Here is a 25,415-nt window from a genome sequence, read left to right as displayed (position 1 = left end):
TGTAGGATTTTAAAAAAGGTGATTAGGATACCCTGTTTGCATTGGGGAGTCTCCACCACTGAGCTCACATCCTAGGGTGGTTGGTGGTACTCGTGTTTACACCTGTTTTGATGTAACCTGGTTGTTCCTATGAATACACCTTGTATATAATGTGAAAATTAATATGCATTATATATTTTACGTTGGATGTTACAAATAAACATTGGAATTTTACTAATCCAAGGTTATTTTGAGTGTCTGCATTTCTTTGGTGAGAGGGTATCTTTTAGGAAAATCAAGCATCTGATCCAAAAGAAATCAGAATATCCACCCCAGGCTGAGATGTTAACCAAGTCCGATAGAAATACAGTTGAAAGCATTCGGATATCTGCATTTCTAATTGTATATGGACTCTATTACGGACAATTGTTTTTGATGTTCTATTGCCCTCTAAGTTACTTTCTTGTCTATATATGTGTGTATATGTGTGTGTGTGTGTGTGTATATATATATATATATATATATATATATATATATACACAATACGTACAGCCCGACACTCCGCTGATGGATCCTTTGCCCCGGTGCCCTCAGTGAGATGGGTGGTCTTCACTTTGCCAGCTGTCGGGATCCCGGCGCACATTATACCAGCGCTGGAATCCCGACATCCGGCATACCGACACTTCTTCTCCCTCTTGGGGGTCCACGACCCCCCTGGAGGGAGAATAGATAGCGTGGCGCACGTAGCGCGCCACTGTGCCCACAGCATGGCGAGCACATCAAGCCTGCAAGGGGCTTGTTTGCGATCGCCCAGCTGTCAGTATGCTGGCAGTCGGGACTCCGGCGCCAGTTTGCTGGCCGCCGGGAGCCCAGCCGCCGGCATACACTACTACACCCCAGTGAGACAAATGCAGTAGAAAGAATGGAGACTGCAGCACTCGAGGTCTTGTGTAAATCAAAATTTATTGAAAAATCATGGCATTACAATCCAATATTTTGGGGTGCTTAACCCCTTTGTCAAGGTGTGAGAAGTGAATAAAACAAACAAATAGCTCACCCATATAGAGGAAGAGCCTGCCAAACCGTGTAAGAGCGTCAGTGGAATAGCCGCAATCCGCGGGAGGTGCTGTATAGTGACGTCATGGTGCTCATGATGGCCTGTTGCCTAGCAACGTCTGGGATAAACTCCAGTACTGTTATGTTCAACGTACTTGGAACCCAAGAGATTGGGTGGCAATAGAAGGGTTCCGAGGACAGATACGTGAAGCTGCAATAGAACTGAGATACACAGCTTTCCCTAACAAAAATCCCTGACTCCGTTGTCCTTCCCAGTGGTCGATTAACACCTGCAAGACTATGGTTTCTTGTGCCCATGGCAGCCGCGTTTGAATGGGCGAATTAGGTCCGCCCAGACTCCGATGCCCCCAGTCTTAATTGGAGACAAGGCGTTAACCGAGACCAAGGGAAAAACTACTAAGACTGACACGACTAAAACAGAGACGGATACAAAAAATAACAAAGTAGTAGTTTATGTGCGGTGCGGCCACCTGGAACAACAGCAAATCAAGTAATATAACCTAACTTCCGAATATGAACCCGTCGTAATAAAGCGAGGACAGCAATGTGGAAACCTCCACAAAAATGACACAACCAAAAATAAAGACAATACGGCTTCAGCCATAAAGTGCGGCAGACAGGTGTGTGCAGGAAACGACCGGAACCCAGAAGCTTTGGATACCAGACCACTTTACTGGAAGGCAACTCGAAGGATAGCAGGAAACTATCCCTCAGACGGGACTCAAGAAACTGGACACAGGACACTGGAGTACACCAGCTGGACGCAGGAACACACCAGAGGCAGGAAGACAGGTTCCACAGGAAGCTGCTGACAGGGACCAGGAACAAGCTTGCAGGAAGCTAACCAAGAGCTGGAACATACAGGTACAACAACAAACGTCTATCACCGACGCTGAACTGCAGGGCCAGCTGGGTAATAAGGCCAGCACGCCCCAATCAGGATGGGTGGAAGCCAGGCACAAGGTAATGGCCAAAATATTGGCAGGTGAGGCTACACAGACAAGAGCCAGACTGCAGTACACAGACTCGCCACATAATGACAAAATTATCTAACAGGTGAGGCTTAACACATAGAAAACAGGCTGCAGTTACACAGACTCACCACAGTCGGCCAATAAGAGTCTTCTAAACAAGTACAAGAGAAATCCTGGCATGCAAACAGAAATATAACATAAAATTCATGAACAGAAAGCAAACAGGAATGAACCACTGCCTGTGGTTCATAACAGGTGCTAGATAAAATCATCTGTGAAGAGATGTGAGTACAAGTGAAGTGCGCTCCGGTGATCCTTAAGCACTAGGGCACCCAGGTTGGATGAACCTATTACAGATAGTGCATCATGATAAATAACATTAAGTGACCTATAATATAAATGTTTTCAAGAGAGAGTCCGTGAACTAATGTAGAAACAAGAAAAACAGTATGTACATGTGGGTATGTGTTATTCTGTTCTGTTCTCAAAAAAAGTGGCAGACAGATGCCTAGCTAAATAAGACTTAGTTCACCACAAATCACAACACATAAAAGTGTCTTACACTATAACCACGAAACAGCAATATAGACATGTACTGTAAGTACACTCTACATCATGCTGAAAGGAAGTGATAGAACGATGCTTGGCTATACAATAGGCAGTACAACACTATAAATAAAAACTACTGGAATGTTAAGCGGTATATATATCGATAGACCATGATAGTGGGTATTTTATAATGCCCTGACTGTCGTATCAAAATAAATAAAGCAAAACAAATAGTACGAGAGGGAAGGGAAAAAAGGAAACAAAAAATACACAAGAAGAGAGAAGGAAAAAGAGACTACAAGGGAAGGATTCCCAGCGGCGGCGGCCAACCAATGTGGAAGGAGAGGGACAGCTGCAGCGGTGCCACCACCAATTACAGTGCACTGCTGCGGCTTCCAAGTCCCCCTCCCTCCTCCTGCTCCTCTGCCCGGGATCTGCCAGCTTCTACTGAGGAGCCTGACTGCCTGAGCCAGCGGAGAGACAGTAAGTATCTATCATCTATTCTGTCTGTCTGTCTGTCTGTCTGTCTATCTATCTGCCTATTTACCTATCTATTCTGTCTACCTAATGTATAAAAAGGGGACGCTGTCTGCCATAATGTGTAAAAAGGAGGACTGTCTCCCGTAATGTGTAAAAAGGGGGACTCTGCTGTAATGTGTAAAAAGATGACGCTGTCTGCCATAATGTGTAAAAGGGGACTCTCTCTGCCGTAATGTGTAAAAAGAGGGACTGTCTGCCGTAACGTGTTTAAAAAGGGGACGCTGTCTGCCGTAATGTGTAAAAAGGGGACTCTGTCGTAATGTGTAAAAAGGGGACGCTGTCTGCCATAATGTGTAAAAAGGGGATGCTGTCTGCCATAACGTGTTAAAAGGGTGACTCTGTCTGCCGTAATATGTAAAAAGGGGGACTCTGTCTCCCGTAATGTGTAAAAAGGGAGATTATGTCTGCTGTAATGTGTAAAAAGATGACGCTGTCTTCCGTAATGTGTAAAAGGGGACTTTCTCTGCCGTAATGTGTAAAAAGGGGGACTGTCTGCTATAATGTGTAAAAAGGGGCACTGTCTACCATAATGTGTTTAAAAAGCGGGCGCTGTCTGCCGTAATGTGTAAAAAGGGACTCTGTCGTAATGTGTAAAAAGGGGATGCTGTCTGCAATAATGTGTAAAAATGGGACGCTGTCTGCCATAATGTGTTAAAAGGGTGACTCTGCCGTAATATGTAAAAAGGGGGACTCTGTCTGCCATAATTTGTAAAAGGTGGACTCTGCCGTAATGTGTCAAAAGGGACTCTACCTGCCATAATGTGTAAAAATTGCTCTACCTGGTGTAGTGGCGCTACTGTGCAGTGTAATTTGAATAATGGAGACTACTGTGCACCATAATATGAACTGGTATTATTTTGTGGCCACACCCCTTCCCCATGAAGCCATGCCCCTATATTTTTGACACACGCCTACGGCGCACACTGCCCCTACTTTACATAATGGGGGTGGGGGCACTGATGCCGTTTCTTGCACACAGTGCTAAAATGTCTAGATATATCACTGATGCCTAGGACCGGCTTTGTGGACACCCATCACATTCTGACGTCACTCATACCAAGAATATATCTGATACGCACATATAATGCACAGTACTTCTTTGTTTACACTGAACCCTAACTAATACACTATCAGGTGCCTCTTCCTCTCCTTTACCTCTATATATATATATATATATATATATATATATATATATATATCTAAAGTCCAGAGGTGAAGCGCACACACTTAAAGGATGTTAGAAGGGTGCCGTGTCAATTGTTATTGATACCATAGTTCCCAATGCTTACCCTGAAAGGGTTTAGACAAAAGGAGACCAGCACACCACCATATGAAAAAATATGAAAAACATTTAATGAATCAGTAGCATTATCAGGCCTTTTGAAAAAAGTTTTTAGTACTCATCAATTCTAAATCTACAATTGTCCCTGACCAAACAAAAAATAAATCATCAATATACCGAAAATAACAACTGATAAATTTGGAGAAAAGTGGATCTGATGTGATATATGTGGTCTCAAAATCATACATAAAAATATTGGCATAAGACGGTGACGAGTTCCGTTGATTGGCGGATGTTGACAAACGCGGTCGCGTGTTGTCACTTCCGGTACAACGGAACTGTTGATAGTGGTCTGGGCAATTTTGTCCTGCTTTTGTAGTTCCACACTGGTCTGTTCACATACCCCTGGGAGGTTTTTGAATCACTGGTGATTGGGCAAAACAGGTGTATCTGATTTATGCAAATTGCACAGCTTTATAAGGTTCTCTGTTTGAACACTATGTTGTAGCTGACCCCATGATGAAGGTGTGACAACCGAAACGGGCCGTTGGGATGGCTGTTCTGCTTGAATACTGCTGAAAGCCTCATGATGAGTACTAAAAACTTTTTTCAAAAGGCCTGATAATGCTACGGATTCATTAAATGTTTTTCATATTTTTTCATATGGTGGTGTGCTGGTCTCCTATAATATAATATAATTTCAAATTATTTATTATCAACAGTTTCTTATATAGTGCAGCATATTCCGTTGCGCTTTACAAGTAGAACAACAGTAATTCTTGTGTATAGGGCTGGAAGCCCAGGGAATGGTGTGCAGTGTTAATGGAAACAGATGAGATAGTGTGCTGGAAATCTGACTTACTCTAGTCAGTTAATTAAGCCTGCTAAATTTATATATGAAATGCAGGGAAATGTGGAGGAGGTTTGGAAAAGTTTTGGTTATGTGGCTGCTGGCACCAAATTCAGATTCAGAGGCAGCAAACACAGATCCAGTTGCTACATGATGAGTTAAAGGAGATGAGAAAAGGTGGACAGGAGAGTAAGGTGTTACAAAAGCTTACACCCTCAGATGATATTGAAGCATTTTTATACACTTTTGAATGCACTGTCATATGGTTAAAGTGGCCAGAGGGGGAATGAGCTGCCAGGTTAGCTCCCTACCTCACAGGGGAATAACAGCAAGTCTATACTGACCTGATGATAGCTAAAGCTATGTGCAGTGGTATTTTAGTATCCTGCACCAGACTTCAAATATAATTACTGATACTTTCAATTCGTAAAGATCCAGCCACTAGAAATTAATCCTCTATACTAGGTTTATAGTTAATGGTGCTGGAGGTGCTCCAAATAATCAAAACCTTAACATGTTAATATCTACTTATTGGCAGTTGTGTTTGCATTTGTTGATTGCATTTAACATCAAGGTGCAGTGTGACAATAATGTATCATGTCAATACAGATTTAGAATCCTAAAGACCATTTGTTATAAGAGTCATTCTCTCCTTGTTGTGCATAGCAAGGAACCACTGCCTGGGCTGTTGACTCAGGGTTTTTATTGATGACTGCCTGATGATTCTATATTGTGAAATTGTATACAGGAGTGTATCTATGACAGCTATGTAATATTCTTCTTACAATCAGGATATATTTACAGGTGTTAACTGGTGAAGGTTTTATGAAATAATTATCAATAAGGTTGAAAACCGATTCCTAAACTATAATCTTATATGGAAATATTTTGTATGCTGTAGCGGTCATAACAACATATCTCTGCTAAAATAATAGGCAAATAATTATGCCCTAAATTAACTACTTATGATACTTTGGGCCTAATTCTGAGTTGATCGCAGCAGCAAATTTGTTAATAGTTGGGCAAAACCATGTGCACTGCAGGGGGGCAGATATAACATGTGCAGAGAGAGTTAGATTTGGGTGTGGTGTATTCAAACTGAAATCTAAATTGCAGTGTAAAAATAAAGCGGCCAGTATTTACCCTGCACAGAAACAAAATAACCCACCCAAATCTAACTCTCTCTGCACATGGTTTTTCCCGATTGCTAACAAACTTGCTGCTGCGATCAACTCAGAATTACCCCCTTTGATCTAAGCTGTGTGACTTAGGCATTGATTAGACATACATTGGATTTAAGTAAAAATGTAATTCATACAAAAAATTCACCACGGAGACAAATATTGTCCTTTAATAAATATTTCGAATAAGGAGGGGGTGACATACATTTAATTATTTACAAAGTCACACAAATCACAATTAATTACCCCAATTATCTTAAGTAAGAATATTAAAAGTTACATTTTAAAATTAACAATCATATCAATTTAATCATCACATATATACAATCTAAAAGAGTGCTCCAAAAAAAGCAATCTTTCTTTTTTTTGGCAACTGCTAATAAGTAGATATTAACAAAATAGATAGTTAAAGCTAGCTCCTACCCTCGTTTGAAGAAGGCCACACTCAGGGGTGAGGGGCCCCAATAAAGCCCAGTTCCATGAGTGGTGGCTGAACCCATCTGAGCCTCCAGGAGTTCAGCTGGCCAAGCTAGCCAGTCTGAGTAAAGCTTGGCTACAGCCAGAGAAACACACGGATCCACATATAGTAGAGATTGTTGCTTTAGACCATGCTATATGGGTATTAGACCATGGTGTACAACACTGGGCCCTGCAGGCTGACCCCCAGACATTTGAGGAGTTAGCAGTGGTGATTGAGAGGTACCTGACCCTGGGAAAATTGAATAAAGCCAAGCAAGGGTTATAGCCAGTACCTTAGCCCAGAACCCAGGTCCCCATTGTTAAACGAATCATCCTGCCTCCACCTGTGTGTTTTGACTGTGGCGAGCTGGGACATATGCGGCGGGATTGCCCAAAACATGGTGAACTGATGGATTGCAGTATGGGAAGAGCAACACAACCTGTGTTCTGCATGGCTGCTGGAAGCATTTCTCCAGCAAAAACCACCGTGCTTCGGATGCTGGAACAAGTGGAAAACCAGGAGATCTGGGTATTAGTTGATACTGGCACCGAGCTGACCATCATCTCTGCAAACCTGACCAGGTCTTGCCTCCTGTAAAGGTACTATTCATTCACAGTCAATTGGGGATAAGAACCTGCCATTTAAATGGTTAAAACATCCATTTATTAAAATAATGCATTTTTCTCAGAACAAAGCAATATTGTTACTGAGATTTATCAAATATTTATTTTTTTCATTTATTATTTATTTTTTAACAGTTTCATATATAGCGATGCAGCATATTATGTTACGCTTTACAATTGGAACAACAGTGATAACACAAAACTGGGTAATAACAGACAGACATAGTGGTAGGAAGGCCCTGCTTGCAAGCTTACAATCTATCAGAAAATAGGCATTGATACAAAGGCATAGATGCTGAATAGAAGTAATGAGCGCTTGATATGTATATATGTGTATATGCGCAAAACCTGTGGAAAAATAAAAAGTTAGTAAAATGTTTACAGCCCTTTTAGGACTTTTTAAGGATCGGGTTCCAATAAAGCAAAAGATACGGATTAGTATGATTCCTGTCTAACCCTATCTAAATACCTGTCAGTCTGTTTTAGTAATATCAGAGGTTCCACACCAGCGTGTGGTGGAATTCCTTGCTCCTGTGTTCTTGCAGAACGATGATTACGGCACCTGTAGCTTGATGAAAGATACGGTGCCCGCTCTCCACTATTGAACTGTATTAGCGGCTGATGGCTGGCGGCTGTGATTAGCGGCTGACGGCCGGCTGGTTCCCCGTCTGTGTCACGTTTAGTATTGCAATTTAGTGCACAGCATTAGGTCCTTAAAGCATAAAATCCAACGCGTTTCAGGCATAAGCCCTTCATCTAGGATAGATGAAGGGCTTATGCCTGAAACGCGTTGGATTTATGCTTTTTTTTTAATTCAACAATTTTTATTAGATTTTTTATAGAAATACAAGAACAGGGAAGACCTTCATGATACAGACATACCAAAAACTGGAGAGAAACCGGTATAGTTACAATAATCCATCGTAAGGTGCTTTTAAGCCACTTCAGTGAAACCACAGATACATAGTCGGTACTTGTAGGCTTGAGTAAGAGGTAAAGGATAAACAATCTTAACCTACATGAGGTCTAGGAAATGATAAAAACATTACCGACGTGCGTCTTAGCACAAGAAATCACCATTTACCTAAGGCTAAGCATACAATTCTACCTGAGGATTCACAGGACATCAGTATACCCGAGAGGTCAGTAAAGAAGACAGACAGGAGGGGGGGGGGGGAGAGAAACAAATGGGGAAAACAATACAAGTATAATCATATCATGAATGAGTAGCGGCCAAAGAAGTCCTAAGTAAAAATATTAAAGAAGTAATTCAGGCATTCTAACCAAAGAGAAGGGTCAGTACCCATATGGCATCAGACTAAACATACAGCATGGGGGTATTAAAATTAATATAATTGCATTTCCTAAGAAAACAGCAGGGGGTCCCAAAGGAACAGTACATGGGCCTAGGTTGTCAAGAGGCCCTATCGATTTGTCTATATAGATACCACGTTGTGGTCTCAAAAAGTTTATAGATGAACGACTGTACATCCGGGTCTAGAGTATCAATATACCTCTCCCACTTCTTGGCAAACCGCCTGACCCCCAATTCAATATCAGGAAGAGTAGCACGCCTCTCAAAATAAATAATCCGGAGGGTCATGTGTTTCACAGCCATCAAAGAAGGGGTAGACGGTTTGATCCAATTATTAAGAATTTGTTTCTTGGCAATTGTCAGGATAACCGAGAGTACCGGAACAATGTCTCTATCTTCAGGCCCAAGAGACCACTCCCTAAAATCAAGTAGCAAACAAGCCCTCGGGCGTTTTATTAACCGTAAGTTAAATACTGTGTTGAGATAAGCGACCACCTTGTAACAAAACTTAGATATTTTCCGGCAAGACCACATATTGTGGTACAAGGTGGCACTCTGCGCAGTACATTTGATGCAACAGCCAGTGTAAGAACCTTAAGTGTAAGTGTAAGAACCTAAAAGTGGGTAAAATGTTATCTAACAATTCAGCGCACGATCCCATATTGGGGATATCTCTGGCCCATGAAGACAACGCGGAATCCCAGAGCCGGTCTCTATATGAGACCCTAAAGGTGTTTCTGAAGTAACTAAGATGGTAAGGACAATCTTTAGTAAGCACCATTAAGGTGTGCAGCGGGTCTGTGGTAGCCTCAGAAATCATTGGGAGAGACTGGGATTGAGCAAAGTGTCTAGCCTGCAGGTACATAAAAAATTCCCGGTGGGAAATACCAAATTTTATCTGGATATCAGAGAAAGAAAGCACTGCGTTGCCTCCTGGGTCGTATATGTCTCTAATAGCTGCGATCCCCTTTTCTCTCCAACTCAAAAAATGTGCGTTATCAAGGCCAGGAAGGAAACATGGGTTACCCCAAAACGTAGTGTGAAGAGAGGTGTCAGGTTTTCTCTGGGCTTTAGTGTAAGTGGCCTGCCATGCTCGATATGTATGCCAAAATAGAATATTATGTTTTATCTCAGATGGGAGACGGGAATTTGGGGTGTTCAAGAGTGCAGCAGGGGAGAAAGGATGGAATACGGCCAGTTCAAGTGGCAAGTTCGTAAATACTGATCTGCCCCAAAGCCAGTCTGTGATATAGCGGTACATCGCTGCTCTACTAAATAGAACAGGATCCGGGATTCCCATACCTCCCTCTTCACGTAATAGCTGTAACCTAGCGTAGGGGACTCTTGGTCATTTACCTGCCCATAGAAATCTAGTGAAACACTGTTTAAGAAAAAGGACATCTTTCTCAACAAGGGCAATAGGGAGCATAAGAAGAAAATAAGCAATCTTGGGAAAAACAACAGATTTAATAACTTCTGCGCGACCCATAAGAGACAAGGGCAGAGACGCCCAGTCTGTAAGGATTTTAGACACCTTGGACAAAATAGGACCAAAATTAACCGCATATAGATCCGGGAGGGAAGTAGGGATCTGAACTCCTAAATATCTAAGACTATCTCGAGCCACTGGGAATCGGGACAGGACCGGGTGTAATGGAAAGAGGGAAGAGTCTCCTGAAAGGAGGAGAAGCTCGGATTTAGATATATTAATTTTGTATCCTGCAAAGGAACCAAATTGTTCAATCAGGGAGACAATCGCGGGGATGGACGTATCAGGCTGAGAAATAAATAGAAGCATGTCGTCAGCATACAGTGATAATTTTACCATGGTGTCCATTATTTTTATGCCTGTAAATCTGGGAGAATTTCTCAGGGAAACAGCTAGGGGTTCTAAAGCTAAGGCAAATAATAAAGGTGACAAGGGGAAGCCCTGACGTGTGCCACTCTGTTTCAATCCAGCCACATCAATTTCATCCAGCATAAAGCATGGTCCGAAATACAGATATCCTCAATTTTAGAGTCAGCCACTTTTGAGAAGGAGGAAGAGGCTACCACAGACCAACCCATAGTGTTCAGTTTACCACCTCATTTGGCATAAGGTGAGATTCCTGAATGAAAACAACATCCATCCCCACCTTCCGAAGATAGAGCAAAATCTTTCTGCGTTTAGCTGGGGAGTTGATCCCTCCCACATGCCATGTGCCGACACTCAAACTAGCCATGCATCAAATGAACTGGGAAAACCTGAAAACCTGTGCAGTAATCATGATATCTACAGCCGCTGAAAAACAGATACAAATCATACCGGGGTGGACACATTAGGAGGAGAAGGGGAGGGGGAGAAGAAAAGAGGGACAGAAACATAGAAAACACACAAAATATAACATTAACATTGTGAAAGAAAGTCCTGCTAAGGACAATCATAACTTCAGAAAACGAGAACAAACGGTTCAAGCAAGCACAGAGGCCGTCATAGACCGCCAATGAGCCAGCCAGAATTCTGAAAACCTGAGGAAAAAATGAGGGAGGGGGCGCCCTTACCCACCCTCGGCAACATAATATATGAAAATATACCTAGGAAAAATAACAAGAAAATATCAGAGCACACAGAGCATGTTACAGAAAAAGAAAAACGCAGCCTGTCACATAAGAAGTAGGGGGAGATATCTCCGCTAAGCATATATAACCATTCTAGAAAGATTACATAGCCACAAAAAGACAACAGATGAATAAGAAAAATCTAAAACAGAAAACAAGGCAAAAAGGTTCAGCCGGCTGTATAAGACCAAAGTCTCTTTTGGGGGGAAAAAACACCTGCAGCAGATTCTACAGCAATAATTAAATTGGGAGACATAACTGGAAACAGAGAAGTCCAGGAGCAATACTCAGCCATCTCGATCCAGGGTGTCATCCGCCTGAGAGGAGTCGTCATCTGCCTTGGATGCCTCAGAAACATAAGCCTCTGCATCTGCAAGATTTGTAAAGTCCCGAAAAGAATTTCCATCAAACAGGCGTAGTCTTGCAGGGAAGAGCAGAGCAAATTTTTTATTCGCCTTTACCAAACGGGAGCAAAGGGGGGTACATTTCCGACATGCCCGGGATACCTCCGCGGAGTAGTCCTGGAAAATGGCCAAACGAGCTCCCTCCCATTGTAGATTCCTATGCCTCCTGGATGCCGTCCATATTGCCTCCTTATGGAGAAAGTTCAGACATTTAAATATAACCACACGTGGTCTGCTATTAGGTGAAGAACGTGGGGGACCCAGTCTGTGGGCTCTCTCGATAACTAAGCCAGTGCATTCATCTTGGATATGCAACAAATCAAGGAGGGACGTTTGTAAAAAAAGAGTCAAATCAGGACCTTTCAGTGACTCAGGGAGCCCCAGCACCCGAAGATTTGATCTCCTCGATCTATTTTCAAGATCGTCAACCTTGTTCAGCAGCTGGAAGTGAGATTTCTGGAGATCATCATATCTGTGCTTAAGATCCCCAACATCCTGAAAAGTCTCCCCCAGCCTTTGTTCATTTGTAAGAACAGTCTTAGATAACTGCTTGATTTGGGATTTTAGGTCTTTTACTGCCTGCTGCATTTTAGCAGCATGTTCATCCATGATAGGCTCCATGGCATCCCTAACAGCTCTCACTACATCAGCATAAGTCACTGCAGAGGCAGGGGAACAGTCAGGCTCACCTGAGGGAGAAATGTGTTTTGCAGAAGCCTGTTTAATGCTGCCAGCAGCCTGCAGACTCGTTTGTGAGCTAGGTGCGGCGGCCATCTTGGATTCCCTCGGCCGTTTTTCAGACCTCGTTCTCTGGGCTTTAGGGGGCATGGGGGAGGACAGAAACCTTTCCATCCAGTCCCCAGCACTTTCCCACAGGTAGTGTGCGCCAGGTGCGGAGAAAAGCCGCGAATGGGAGGCGCTGTGTGCTCCGGTTACCGAGGGTGCAGGAGAGCTGCAGCAATCCGCTTCTCCTCACATGGGCGCCGGAACCGGATTGCTGGATTTTATGCTTTAAGGACCTAATGATGTGCACTAAATTGCAATACTAAACGTGACACAGACGGGGAACCAGCCGGCCGTCAGCCGCTAATCACAGCCGCCATCCGCTAATTATAGCCGTCAGCCGCTAATACAGTTCAATAGTGGAGAGCGGGCACCGTATCTTTCATCAAGCTACAGGTGCCGTAATCATCGTTCTGCAAGAACACAGGAGCAAGGAATTCCACCACACGCTGGTGTGGAAGCTCTGCTATTACTAAAACGGACTCACAGGTATTTAGATAGGGTTAGACAGGAATCATACTAATCCGTATCTTTTGGCTTTATTGGAACCCGATCCTTAAAAAGTCCTAAAAGGGCTGTAAACATTTTACTAACTTTTTATTTTTCCACAGGTTTTGCGCATATACACATATACATATCAAGCGCTCATTACTTTTATTCCACATTGTATAATTTTTAATAGAGCTGCTCTTAAATCCCATTTTAGCGCGATTACGTATTTTATGTATATAAAGGCATAGATGCTACCTATTGCTTTATGGGCCAGCCAGATTACAGAGTATCTTGGTGCGTTGTATGATATAGTCACACAGCAATGTTGACTATAGGTCAGGAGGATATCATATTAAAGAAAAAGAAAATACTGTATGTTAGGATGTGTGGACTGTACAGAGGGGATGTAATTAATATTAATATTTATGAAGGTTATGTGGGCAGTAATGGAAGTTGATAAGCTTGCCTGAGGAGCTGGGTTTTCAGGGAAAGCTTGAAGGTTTGGAGAGTAGAGGAGAGTCTTATTGTGACATTCCACAGAGTACTGTAGGTGCAGCCCGATGGAAGTCTTGCAATTGTGAATGGGAGCGAGTATTGCAGCAACACCCTTCTCGATGTCCTCCATTTGAAGGAAGCAGTAGAGAGACACTTATAGAGCCCATTCATCTCTGAATCTGGTCCAGTGTCTGGACTTAAAGCTGTTAGCATAGAGTTTGATTTATTACCAGTTATTTATATAGCGCACACATATTCCAGAGAGCTTTACAGAGAATATTTGCCTATTCACATCAGTCCCTGCCCCAGTGGAGCTTACAATCTATATTCCCTACCACATGTACACACAGACACATTCACGCTAGGGTTAATTTTTTTGTTGGGAGCCAGTTAACCTACCAGTATATTTTTGGATTGCGGGAGGAAACCGGAATACCCGGAGGAAACCGATGCAAGCACAGGCTGAATATACAAACTCCGCACAGTTAGGGCCATGGTGAGAATCAAACCCATGACCTTAGTGCTGTGAGGCAGTAATGCTAACCATCACACCCTCCGTACTGCCCCTGATTACAGTCTTCCACCGATACGTGACAACAGATACGCTTTACATTTTGTCTTTTATGTACAAGTTATCCTGTATAATAAAAGGCTAAGGCCCCTTTTCACCTCTGTTATGTGCGATGGTGGCCACTAGAGGCTGCCCCAAGGACCAAATTACTCCTTTGTGTGCTGCAAGCTGTCACAGCTGAAAGTGAAAGTGATAATGCAGGGAGATGTTACAGCCTGCTGCCAATTAATAAAAAATACTGATCTGATTGTTTCACACTTGCTGCATATGGAGAGAGGGTGCTAGAGAGAGAGAGAGTGGGGGTAGGGGTAGGTTTTTGGTTTGGCAGTTGCCATTTATAACTACCTTTCATATTCAAAATTAACAGAATTTACTATCCATTCATTTGATTTCCACTTACTGTTAAATTAATAGAAATATCTATATATATGTAAAAGGCTAACGCTGCTCCTCACCTCCATGGTGCCACTGGCAGCTACTGGAAGACACCTGATGGAGCTCTATTCGGGACACACACACACTGTACCCCCACCATATACTGCCCCTATATACACTGCAGCCCCATCCTCTTCCATATTCTAAACCCCCCACCATATACTGCCCCTTTATACACACTGCACCACCATACCCTTCCATAAAGTTCCTCCATATACCACATACACAGCACCCCTTCATCCATATACTATGCTGCAACCCCAGATTACTTGCCATCCTGGGACTCGGCAACAAGTAACAGCAGTAACCAGGAAATGGATGCAGATGGTGGAGTTTGATTTATTACCAGTTATTTATATAGCGCACACATATTCCAGAGCGCTTTACAGAGAATATTTGCCTATTCACATCAGTCCCTGCCCCAGTGGAGCTTACAATCTATATTCCCTGCCACATGTACACACAGACACATTCACGCTAGGGTTAATTTTTTTGTTGGGAGCCAGTTAACCTACCAGTATATTTTTGGAAACCGGAATACCCGGAGGAAACCGTTGCAAGCACAGGTTGAATATACAAATTCCGCACAGTTAGGGCCATGGTGAGAATCAAACCCATGACCTTAGTGCTGTGAGGCAGTAATGCTTACCATTACACCATCCGTACTGCCCCTGATTACAGTCTTCCACCGATACGTGACAACAGATACGCTTTACATTTTGTCTTTTATGTACAAGTTATCCTGTACAGGTTGAGTATCCCATATCCAAATATTCCGAAATACGGAATATTCCGAAATACGGACTTTTTTGAGTGAGAGTGAGATAGTGAAACCTTTGTTTTTTTATGGCTCAATGTACACAAACTTTGTTTAATACACAAACTTATTAAAAATATTGTATTAAATGACCTTCAGGCTGTGTGTATAAGGTGTATATGAAACATAAATGAATTGTGTGAATGTAGATACACTTTGTTTAATGCACAAAGTTACAAAAAATATTGTCTAAAATTACCTTCCGGCTGTGTGTATAAGGTGTATATGTAACAAAAATGCATTCTGTGCTTAGACTTAGGTCCCATCCCCATGATATCTCATTATGGTATGCAATTATTCCAAAATACGGAACAATCCGATATCCAAAATACCTCTGGTCCCAAGCATTTTGGATAAGGGATACTCAACCTGTATAATAAAAGGCTAAGGCTCCTCTTAACCTCTGTTATGTGCGACGGTGGCCACTAGAGGCTGCCCCAAGGACCAAATGACTCAGCAACAAGTAACAGCAGTAACCAGGAAATGGATGCAGGAACCACCAGATGGTTCTGCAGTATTCAGAGTGGAGCCATCGGGGGCCTGTGTAGCCACTTACCGGCAGGGGGAGAAGGTAAATCATTCTGGCAGAAAGAGGTGAGACCCTGTGTGGGGTGGGCAATTTGGTAAATGGGAGGAGGAGGGGTCGGTGCTGGCAGTGCAGATGTTGCAGGTGAGGAGGAGGCAGATAACCGCCTCAGTACCTTTATATATACTGCACACCAGCGGAGGGGTGGGGTCCTGTGCTCACCCCTGACACACCCACTCGGCCAGCTGCTGGTGGCTACTGGTCTCCTCTACCCCACAGACTAGTCAGGAGCTGTGCGGGGACTGGTGAGCTTACACGTGCCTGGTGTACTGGTGTATATAGTGCAGCATCATACAGCTGAATAAGAAGTCAGTGCAATGTATATGCGATGTATGATATCTTTATTATATGTAAAGAATATGCCAATTTGTGTATGAAGGCAACATACTGATTTGAATTGGAATATGAATTAAAAATTTGCTGCACATGTACACAGATAGATGTTTTTTAAATTTTGCATCCAGAGTCATATATTCTCCTGCTGTTCTGCAGGCAGAGGTGTAGGCAGTGAAAGTATTGCCACTTGAGTATTTGATGATCTAGATGTAAGATTATGTAAAGTCCACACTTAAAAACAAATCAACATACTGTATATATGATGTCACAATGCGGGTGGGGGGACCTGTCTATTTTGTCGGTCTCAGGCAGTGCTGGAAGTAGGGTGGTATGGAATACCGGTGCTGCAGGGCACAGGGTCTCTGTCCGCAATGAGCATGCAACCCCTGGTAATGAACAAGAAACCCTTGATAATCAACATGTAACACATGGCAACGAGCAAGAAATCCCTGGCAACGAGCATGTAGGGCGGTAAGTCCTACTAGAGGCATTATGTGATAAGCGACACTGCAGGGGGCAATGTGTGTAAGTGACACTAGTGGGGCATTATGCATGTAAGCAGCACAGCATGGGGCATTGTGTGTGTAAGAGGCACTAACATGCCATGGGGGGGGGGGGGGGGTGCAATATGTATTATTATTATGCCACTGCATGTATAGCGTTACCCAGAAGTGACAGGAACGCTGGTGCCACAAGGAGAAGATGCAGAAGCTGCATCTTTTGCCATGAAATCCCTGGCCGCAAGTAATTAGAAGCCTTACTGTGGGGCATAATTTGTAAGGGACATTTTTGTGTGTGGGACTTAAAATGGTGTCATTGGAATAACTGTTTGTGGTATAATATGTAATAGGCATTACAGTGTGTGGTATAATTTGTAGTAGGCATTATGGTGTGGCATAATGTGTAATGGGCATTACGGTGTCTGGCATGTGTAATGGGCATTACGGTGTCTGGCATAATGTGTAATAAGCATTACAGTGTGTGGCATAATGTGAAATGGGCATTACGCTGTGTTGCATAATGTGACCATGCCCCAATTGTCATGTCGCCACTCCACTAGTTTTGTGTGACAACACCCCCTCATGACATGTGGCCACACCCATTGTTACTATCAGTACCACTAAGAAAAAAATTGTACTTGCACCACCGGTCCCAGGCCCCACAATTTCTGATGGCAGCCCTGATCACAATGTTGTTTCCATAGGGGGTAATTCCAAGTTGATCGCAGCAGGAATTTTTTTAGCAGTTGGGCAAACCATGTGCACTGCAGGGGAGGCAGATATAACATGTGCAGAGAGAGTTAGATTTGGGTGGGTTATATTGTTTCTGTGCAGGGTAAATACTGGCTGCTTTATTTTTACACTGCAAATTAGATTGCAGATTGAACACACCACACCCAAATCTAATCTCTCTGCACATGTTATATCTACCTCCCCTGCAGTGGACATGGTTTTACCCAATTGCTAACAAAAATCCTGCTGCGATCAACTTGGAATTACCCCCGTAGTCAAGAAGCGCAGAAGTCTGTTGATAGTGTTGGAGGTATGTGAGCAAATAAATAACAGTCTCCTGACTTGTTGTGATGGGATCAGTACTAAATGCCGCCGGCCGGAATCCCTGCGGTCGAAATACCGACGCCGGAATCCCGACCACACAATCCCGACAGGGGTGGCGAGCGGAACGCAGCCCCTTGCGGGCTCGGTGCCTCGCTACGCTCGGCACACTATTATATTCTCCATCTATGGGTGTCGTGGACACCCACGGACGGAAAATATGTCGGGATTGTGGCGGTCGGGATTCCGGCCGGCGGCATCTTGACCGCATCCCGTTGTGATTATCCGTTTCATAGAACAGTAGCGAATAGATTTAAAGTGCAACAGAAAGCAAAACTGAACACATTTATAACATCATATAAGAAGCACTAATTTAAACATGAACATTATAATGTATACATGCATTTTAAACTAATTTAAATAAAAACATACATACATTTATTTATTTTTTAAACAAAATAATATAGTTAGGGGAATATTTTTCTCTGTCTATATTTTTAAACCTTGCTATAATATAAAATGGTAGCTGGTCAATCAGTTTAGTAATACTTTTCAGGTGCATGAAAGGAAGGGGTATCCTAAACAAAAAAAGAAAAACATTTCCCTCCAGCACAGCAAAAAGATTTAAAACTACATGATAATAGACAATTCAGAGATCTCAGTTGCTTACACTGTATTTGCAAAGATGGTTAAGCCACCAGGCTGCATCAAGGCTTCTCTGATACTGGTTGTCCCTAATTCTACATGATAGCAGCACCCACTCTGGATCATATACAGTAATTGCTTATGGTTATGCTACATGAAAACAGCACATGCAAAAATATATCTAAATTGAGAGCCAACTCACCCGGAGTCACCACTAGGTCCTCCAAATGCCACTACAAGAACCATCATGCCCTTCATATGCTGGTCCCATCTATGCGTCTCAAAACAACAATATAAAATGGTAGCTGCTCAATCAATTTAGTAATACTTTTCAGGTGCATGAAAGGGAGGGGTATTCTAGATTATATACATGTAGGAATTTTGCATAAAAAATGGCAGCATGCAGTAAAAACCTCTGAATAGCTTTTCAATAAAAAAGTACCGTATTTAGCATACCTCCCAACTTTGAATCCTTCTGTGGAGGGACATTCGCGCGCACTGAATAGATGCTGTGCGCGTGCACACAGCGTCTATTCAGAGATCACTTGCTGCTTTGCAGAGCAGAGCAGCGGGTGATCAAAGCCTCCCCCAACTGCCCCTCCACCCGCGGGACACTGTGACCCGCGGGAGGGACAGCGGGACAGTGTCCGAATAGCGGGACTGTCCCGCAGAAATCGGGACAGTTGGGAAGTATGATTTAGTAGTTGGATTGTCATTGTAGTAGTGGTAGGAATAATACAAATAATTTAATACAATATAATACAAAAAAAATTCTCCCATTAGAATGCATAGCACTTTACATTGCAGATTAAAACACAATGGACCTAATTCATATCTGATCGCAGCAGCACATTTTTTAGGTAATGGTCAAAACCATGTGCACTGCAGGGGGACAGATATAACATGTGCAGAGACAGATCTGGGTGTGGTGTGTTCAAACTGAAATCTAAATTGCAGTGTAAAAATAAAGCAGCCAGTATTTACCCTGCATAGAAACAAAATAACCCACCCAAATCTAACTCTTTCTGCACATGTTATATCTGCCCCCCTGCAGTGCACATGGTTTTGCCCTTTAGCTAACAAATTTGCTCCTGTGATCAGATCTGAATTAGGCCCAATGTTCAAATAAACACAGAAATTAATTATAGAAGAATGAAAATAATGTGAAGCTTTGGGTATTATGACAAGTAGTTGTGTATTAAACTATTAATGAAATGTTTGATTACAACATGTGAGTGTTTTTAAAGCTTTCTAGAAAGGAGGTCTTGCTGACTGTGAGACTGAAAGAATGAAAGGTGGGAGCTGTAAATCAAAAGCTTTTGGGTGCCTAATAAATTGGAGAAGATTGCTGTCAGGTTTTCAATTGCATTGCAACCACTTTCACAATCACCTTCCCTTGGGTCCAAAGGAGGCTTCATTAAAAACGTTTCACAACTGTTTCCTTTAGTAGGTCAGGAAAGATGCCTGTCTGCAAAAAGTGTTGGATTATTAGGTAAAACCTAGCCCAATTACATTAGTACACCCTAATGGACAGTTTGTTTTTGGTCCAGATCACATATGTAGCAGTGCATGCCCTAAGTAATTTTGATAACATCTTCTGCATACAGGGGGTCAAAGCTAGTTCACGTGGTCATATAATACACATTACCAAGGTTAAAGCTTTGGTCAGGGGTGTAAGTAGAAGTTTGTCGGCCCCACTGCAAAATCTTGAAAGCCCCCAAACCACCCCACCCCCTCAGAGACAGTGTCAGAGACAGGGAGAGAGAGAGAGATAGTGTCAGGGAGACAGGGAGAGACACAGTGTCAGGGATGGAGAGAGAAAGTGGACAACATTCAGAGATGGATGCAGATTATTGCATCCACAACAAGATCTGCGTCCAGCTCCTCACATGCTGGGGGCCCCAACTTAATTGCAGACACATCGATTTAAGGTCGACTGCTGCCTACCATCACGTAGCTACCCCAAAAACGTTTGTGACACGCCACCATTTTGGCCGCCATGCCCCCACAATGCCAAAACACGCCCCCGAACGCCCGCCGTCGTCAATCATCCTTCCAGGATGCGTCCGCAAGAAGAAGGGTCGCGCATGCGCACTGCGGTGCATGTGCAGGCCAGATGGACAGGGCCGCTGCATACAGATGCACGGCTGCGTCTATCTCTGAATTGCCCCCAGTGTCAGGGAGGGAGAAAGACAGTATCAGGCAGAAAGATAGACAGTTTCAGGGAAAGAAAGGGAGTATGTCAGGAAGAGAGAGAGAGTGTGTCATCAGATAGAGATAAAGAGAGAGGAGCAAGAGAGAGAGAGAGAGAGTGTCAGAGGGGAGGGAGAGAGAGAGGGTGGGGGAATGACCACTACCTGACTACAGTCCAGCAGAGGTATCCCCTGGCATTAGGCCATGCTCCCTAAATACCCGCAAATCACGGCACTCTGTGGCGGCCAGGTACTCTACCCCCTTGCTGCATCCTCCATGCAACTGCAGCCTCCAGGGAATGGGGGTTTATTTATGATAGTGGCGGCCATTCTTGACGGGGGTGAAGGGAAGCTACGGGCCTTGGGGGCAGCTGGTGAATGGGTGCAGGGGAACAGTGGGCCCTGGAAGCAGCTTGGGGCACCCATAGCAACTGCACCCCCTGCATCTTCGGTACTTACGCTACTGATTTTGGTACTCATTTCATTGCATTGTTGGGATCTCTACTCCAATGCAGTATGACTTTCATTTAAAAAAAAAAAAAATGCAAACACAATATACATTTGACTGGAGCAGGTTGCATCAGGCAGCATTGAAATTAGGTTTGATCTCTGATCTTGAATTACTTGATGGTCATTTTTGCTGCCACTTTGAGATTGTGACTAGTGTCTAGAATCCCCTTAAAAGGGTATTGAAGCATACAAGAATTGTTCTATTTTCAAGGGAGATCTACTATTCTCATATCTAATAAAGAATAAATAATTTGAAAAAGAACTGTATGAATTATACTAATTTACTCAAAGTGGGAATAACATGATTCCACTCAAACCCCCCACACAGATGGCATACCTGCACCAAGAGAACCATTATTGTATGCATCAGGCTACAGGCCTGCTGGCCTGCAAAGTCTCTGTACTGCAAAGAAATGTTGAGCTGCTCCATTTCATGCACTATCACAACAATAGACAGGAGCTTGCCACACTACTGGTCGCTCCCAGGAAAGAACCATTTGTGGCAGCTATCAGGGAGACAAACAATCTGAAGTTGATAGATTGGAGACAATGGACCTGTGACATACAGTCAATCAGCCTTCACTACAAGTCCTCTTTCATGAGGATGTTATGGCCCCTCACACTGTATGTATTTCCTTCCCCTTTGTGGCATGTTGATTGGGCAGTCACATTGTCTGTTGGATGATGTTTCTGTCTGCTTTTGTAAAATCCATGCTGAAAGCTATACACTCCTTAAGCAGCTTTCTTGGGTCTGACATACTGTTCTATCTATAGTAGCACAACATGACCACTCTTTGTCTGACTCCTGCATCTTTTAGTCCTCATACTGATCTCTGGGATGTACATGTTGACTCAGGGGCAATACAGCAAGATTGGACTTTTTCAATTCTGGACACTTTTTCTTCCAGTGGCCTCAGTGTGCACTGAAAGGAAATCCATCCATTCCAATGAACAAACATGGGCCAGGAAGACTTTTAAACAAACAAATTCTTGACTATTTGTCAATCCAGAATAAAAATCGGAGATTCGTTATTCAGATTGTTAAGTAGGCTGACCAACAGCTCAAAATGAGACACAAGCCACAAGGACTACTTTTTTCAGGACACCAATCTCCACTTGCTATATCTTTGAGTGGTGTTGTAAAGTGTAACAATGGAGCTCTACTACAACATGGTTTATATTGAGGCTTTAGCAAAATGTCACAGGAAAAAAAATCACTTGGCTGGCAATCAGAGACATACCGTGACTGGCCAAGCCACTTAAGGGGACATTTATTAAGCAGTGATAATAGCGGAGAAGTGAGCCAGTGGAGAAGTTGCCCCATCAACCAATCAGCAGCTCTGTATAATTTTATAGTATGCAAATTATAGATGTTACTTCAGTGTTGATTGGTTGCCATGGGCACTTCTCCACTGGCTCACTTCTCTGCTCTTATCACTGCTTAGTAAATGTCCCCCTTAGTCCTGAGAGGATGGGTCAAGAGGAACAAAGCTGAAGACAATGAGTTGTAAAAGGTAGAATCATTAGGGATGAAGTTGAAGACAATAGGCTTCAGTATGTAGAATCATGAGGGATTAAGAGAAAAAAAAATCAAGATTATTTGAAACACTAAGAGAAAAATGAAATTCCAACTTTACTCATACAAAGATTGGTAGCGGTGAGGGCCTTACAAAGACTGCATATAGGTAATGTCACTTAAGGGCCATACTGACGGGGAGATTTCCCCAGAGATGTGATGCTGAGCGGTCTAGCACAGACCGCTCAGCACACATATCTCCCCCCACTCAGTACAGCGTGATGTGCTGAACGAGGGGGGGCGGACAAGGGGGTCGCTCATTTCACCCAGCGGTAAATTGAGCACCTACTAGATTGTGCCTGCATGCAGGCCAATCTAGCACCAGTGATAGTGACGAGCGGGACCGCGCATCGCTGTCGCCGGCACCCCTACACACAGAGCGATGTTCTAAGAAATCTAGTCAGATTGCTTAGAAATTAGCTAAACATCGCTCCGTGTGTAACCCCCTTTACTCCTGACTTTACCTTCAGCAAAGTGCAAATTACAGTAGGGACTGATTACAGTAAGTGCTGATTACATTAAGTGTGTAATTATCAGGGTTGTCAATACAATGGAAAACCAGATCAAGTGTGTGCCCTGTTTATGTGTATCAGAATAAATAAATTGACTGAGTGCAGACATTCAGGGGCTCATTTAAAAGAAGAAGTTGTATCTGTGTGTAAAAGATACACATTTCTGTAATGCATATACTGTACATACATGTGTACGTGGTAATAACTGATACAGTTGTAGTATTAAAATTTTTGTATTAACCTTTATATTCCAGATCCTTTCTCATCTCAGAGAGCCACGTTTCCCCTGTTAAAACCTCTTTTCCTAGCAGTACAGGCCCCTCTTAACCCATAATGTGCATGTAATCTTCCCAAGTGAGCTTTAATATTTGGCTTTTATGGTAGACTTCTTTAGTTTTACATTAGTTTATAAACATTTCGGTACAATTAAAAAAACAGTAGTAACTTTATTTTACTGGAACGCAGCTTTGCAGGTTATTCGAAGCAGGATTCTCCAACATCTACCATCAGTGCAAAAATCAGCTTGCGTCAAACAATTTACACATATGTCAAAATTCACCATTTACAACTGACCGTTTGCAAGGGAAATGGTTCACCTCACTGCTCAGTTAAACTTTCCCTAAAGTTCTCTAACAAGTACCTTTATAACAATGGGCCTAATTCAGACCTGATCGCTCGCTAGGGGTTTTTTGCACTGCTGCGAACAGAGAGTCACCACCCATTTGAGAGTGTATTTTTTCGATTTGCAAGAGTGCGAACGCATGTGTAGCAGAGCTGTACGAGTAGATCTTGTGCAGTCTCTGAGTAGCCCAGGATTTACTTAGCCGCTGCGAACACTTCAGCCTGTCCGGGACCGGAATTGACGTCAGGAACCCTCCATACAAACGCATGGAAACGCCTGCATTTCTCTGACGTCCTAGTGGATGCTGGGGACTCCGTAAGGACCATGGGGAATAGCGGCTCCGCAGGAGACTGGGCACAGCTAAGAAAGATTTAGGACTACCTGGTGTGCACTGGCTCCTCCCACTATGACCCTCCTCCAGACCTCAGTTAGAATCCTGTGCCCGGCTGAGTTGGATGCACACTAGGGGCTCTCCTAAACTCCTAGAGAGAAAGTATATTTTAGGTTTTTTATTTTACAGTAAGATCTGCTGGCAACAGACTCACTGCAGCGAGGGACTAAGGGGAGAAGAAGCGAACCTACCTAACTGGTGGTAGCTTGGGCTTCTTAGGCTACTGGACACCATTAGCTCCAGAGGGATCGACCGCATGGAACCGGCCATTGATGTTCGGTCCCAGAGCCGCGCCGCCGGCCCCCTTACAGAGCCAAAAGCAAGAAGAGTCCGGAAAATCGGCGGCAGAAGACATCAGTCTTCACCAAGGTAGCGCACAGCACTGCAGCTGTGCGCCATTGCTCCTCATACACACTTCACACTCCGGTCACTGAGGGTGCAGGGCGCTGGGGGGGGGGCGCCCTGAGCAGCAATAAAAACACCTTGGCTGGCAAATATATCACAATATATAGCCCCAGAGGCTATATATGTGATAAATACGCCTGCCAGAATCCATAAAAAAGCGGGAGAAAAGTCCGCAAAAAAGGGGCGGAGCTATCTCCCTCAGCACACTGGCGCCATTTTCTCTTCACAGTGCAGCTGGAAGGCAGCTCCCCAGGCTCTCCCCTGTAGTTTTCAGGCTCAAAGGGTTAAAAAGAGAGGGGGGGGGGCACTAAATTTAGGCGCAATATTGTTTATACAAGCAGCTATTGGGGGAAAAATCACTCAGTTATAGTGTTAATCCCTGCATTATATAGCACTCTGGTGTGTGCTGGCATACTCTCTCTCTGTCTCCCCAGAGGACTTTGTGGGGTTCTGTCCTCAGTCAGAGCATTCCCTGTGTGTGTGCTGTGTGTCGGTACGGCTGTGTCGACATGTGGGATGAGGAAGGTTACGTGGAGGTGGAGCAGAGGCCGATAAATGGGATGTCGTCCCCTGTGGGGCCGACACCAGAGTGGATGGATAGGTGGAAGGTATTAACCGACAATGTCAACTCCTTACATAGAAGGCTGGATGACGTAAAACAG

General features: G+C 43.5%; 1 long non-coding RNA gene across 3 annotated transcripts in view; it reads left to right on the top strand.

Moving 5' to 3' along the window:
- LOC135050824 (uncharacterized) overlaps window positions 1–25,415 on the top strand; it is an 89,634-nt gene that overhangs the window by 30,725 nt on the left and 33,494 nt on the right. Inside the window, exon 1 of one of the 3 annotated variants that reach the window (XR_010241853.1) lies at window positions 15,910–16,019. The exons of 1 other annotated variant lie outside the window; for it this stretch is intronic. This is a non-coding gene — a long non-coding RNA (uncharacterized LOC135050824). Of the gene's footprint in view, window positions 1–15,909; window positions 16,020–17,808; window positions 17,890–25,415 lie in introns of those variants that run through there. One more of the 3 variants, XR_010241852.1, reaches the window with a different exon arrangement.

Source organism: Pseudophryne corroboree, chromosome 2 (genome assembly GCF_028390025.1).
Source record: "Pseudophryne corroboree isolate aPseCor3 chromosome 2, aPseCor3.hap2, whole genome shotgun sequence".
NCBI classification, from domain to species: domain Eukaryota; kingdom Metazoa; phylum Chordata; class Amphibia; order Anura; family Myobatrachidae; genus Pseudophryne; species Pseudophryne corroboree.
The sequence above is the reverse complement of the archived record's forward strand: the minus strand, read 5'-3'. Positions and strand labels throughout refer to the sequence as shown.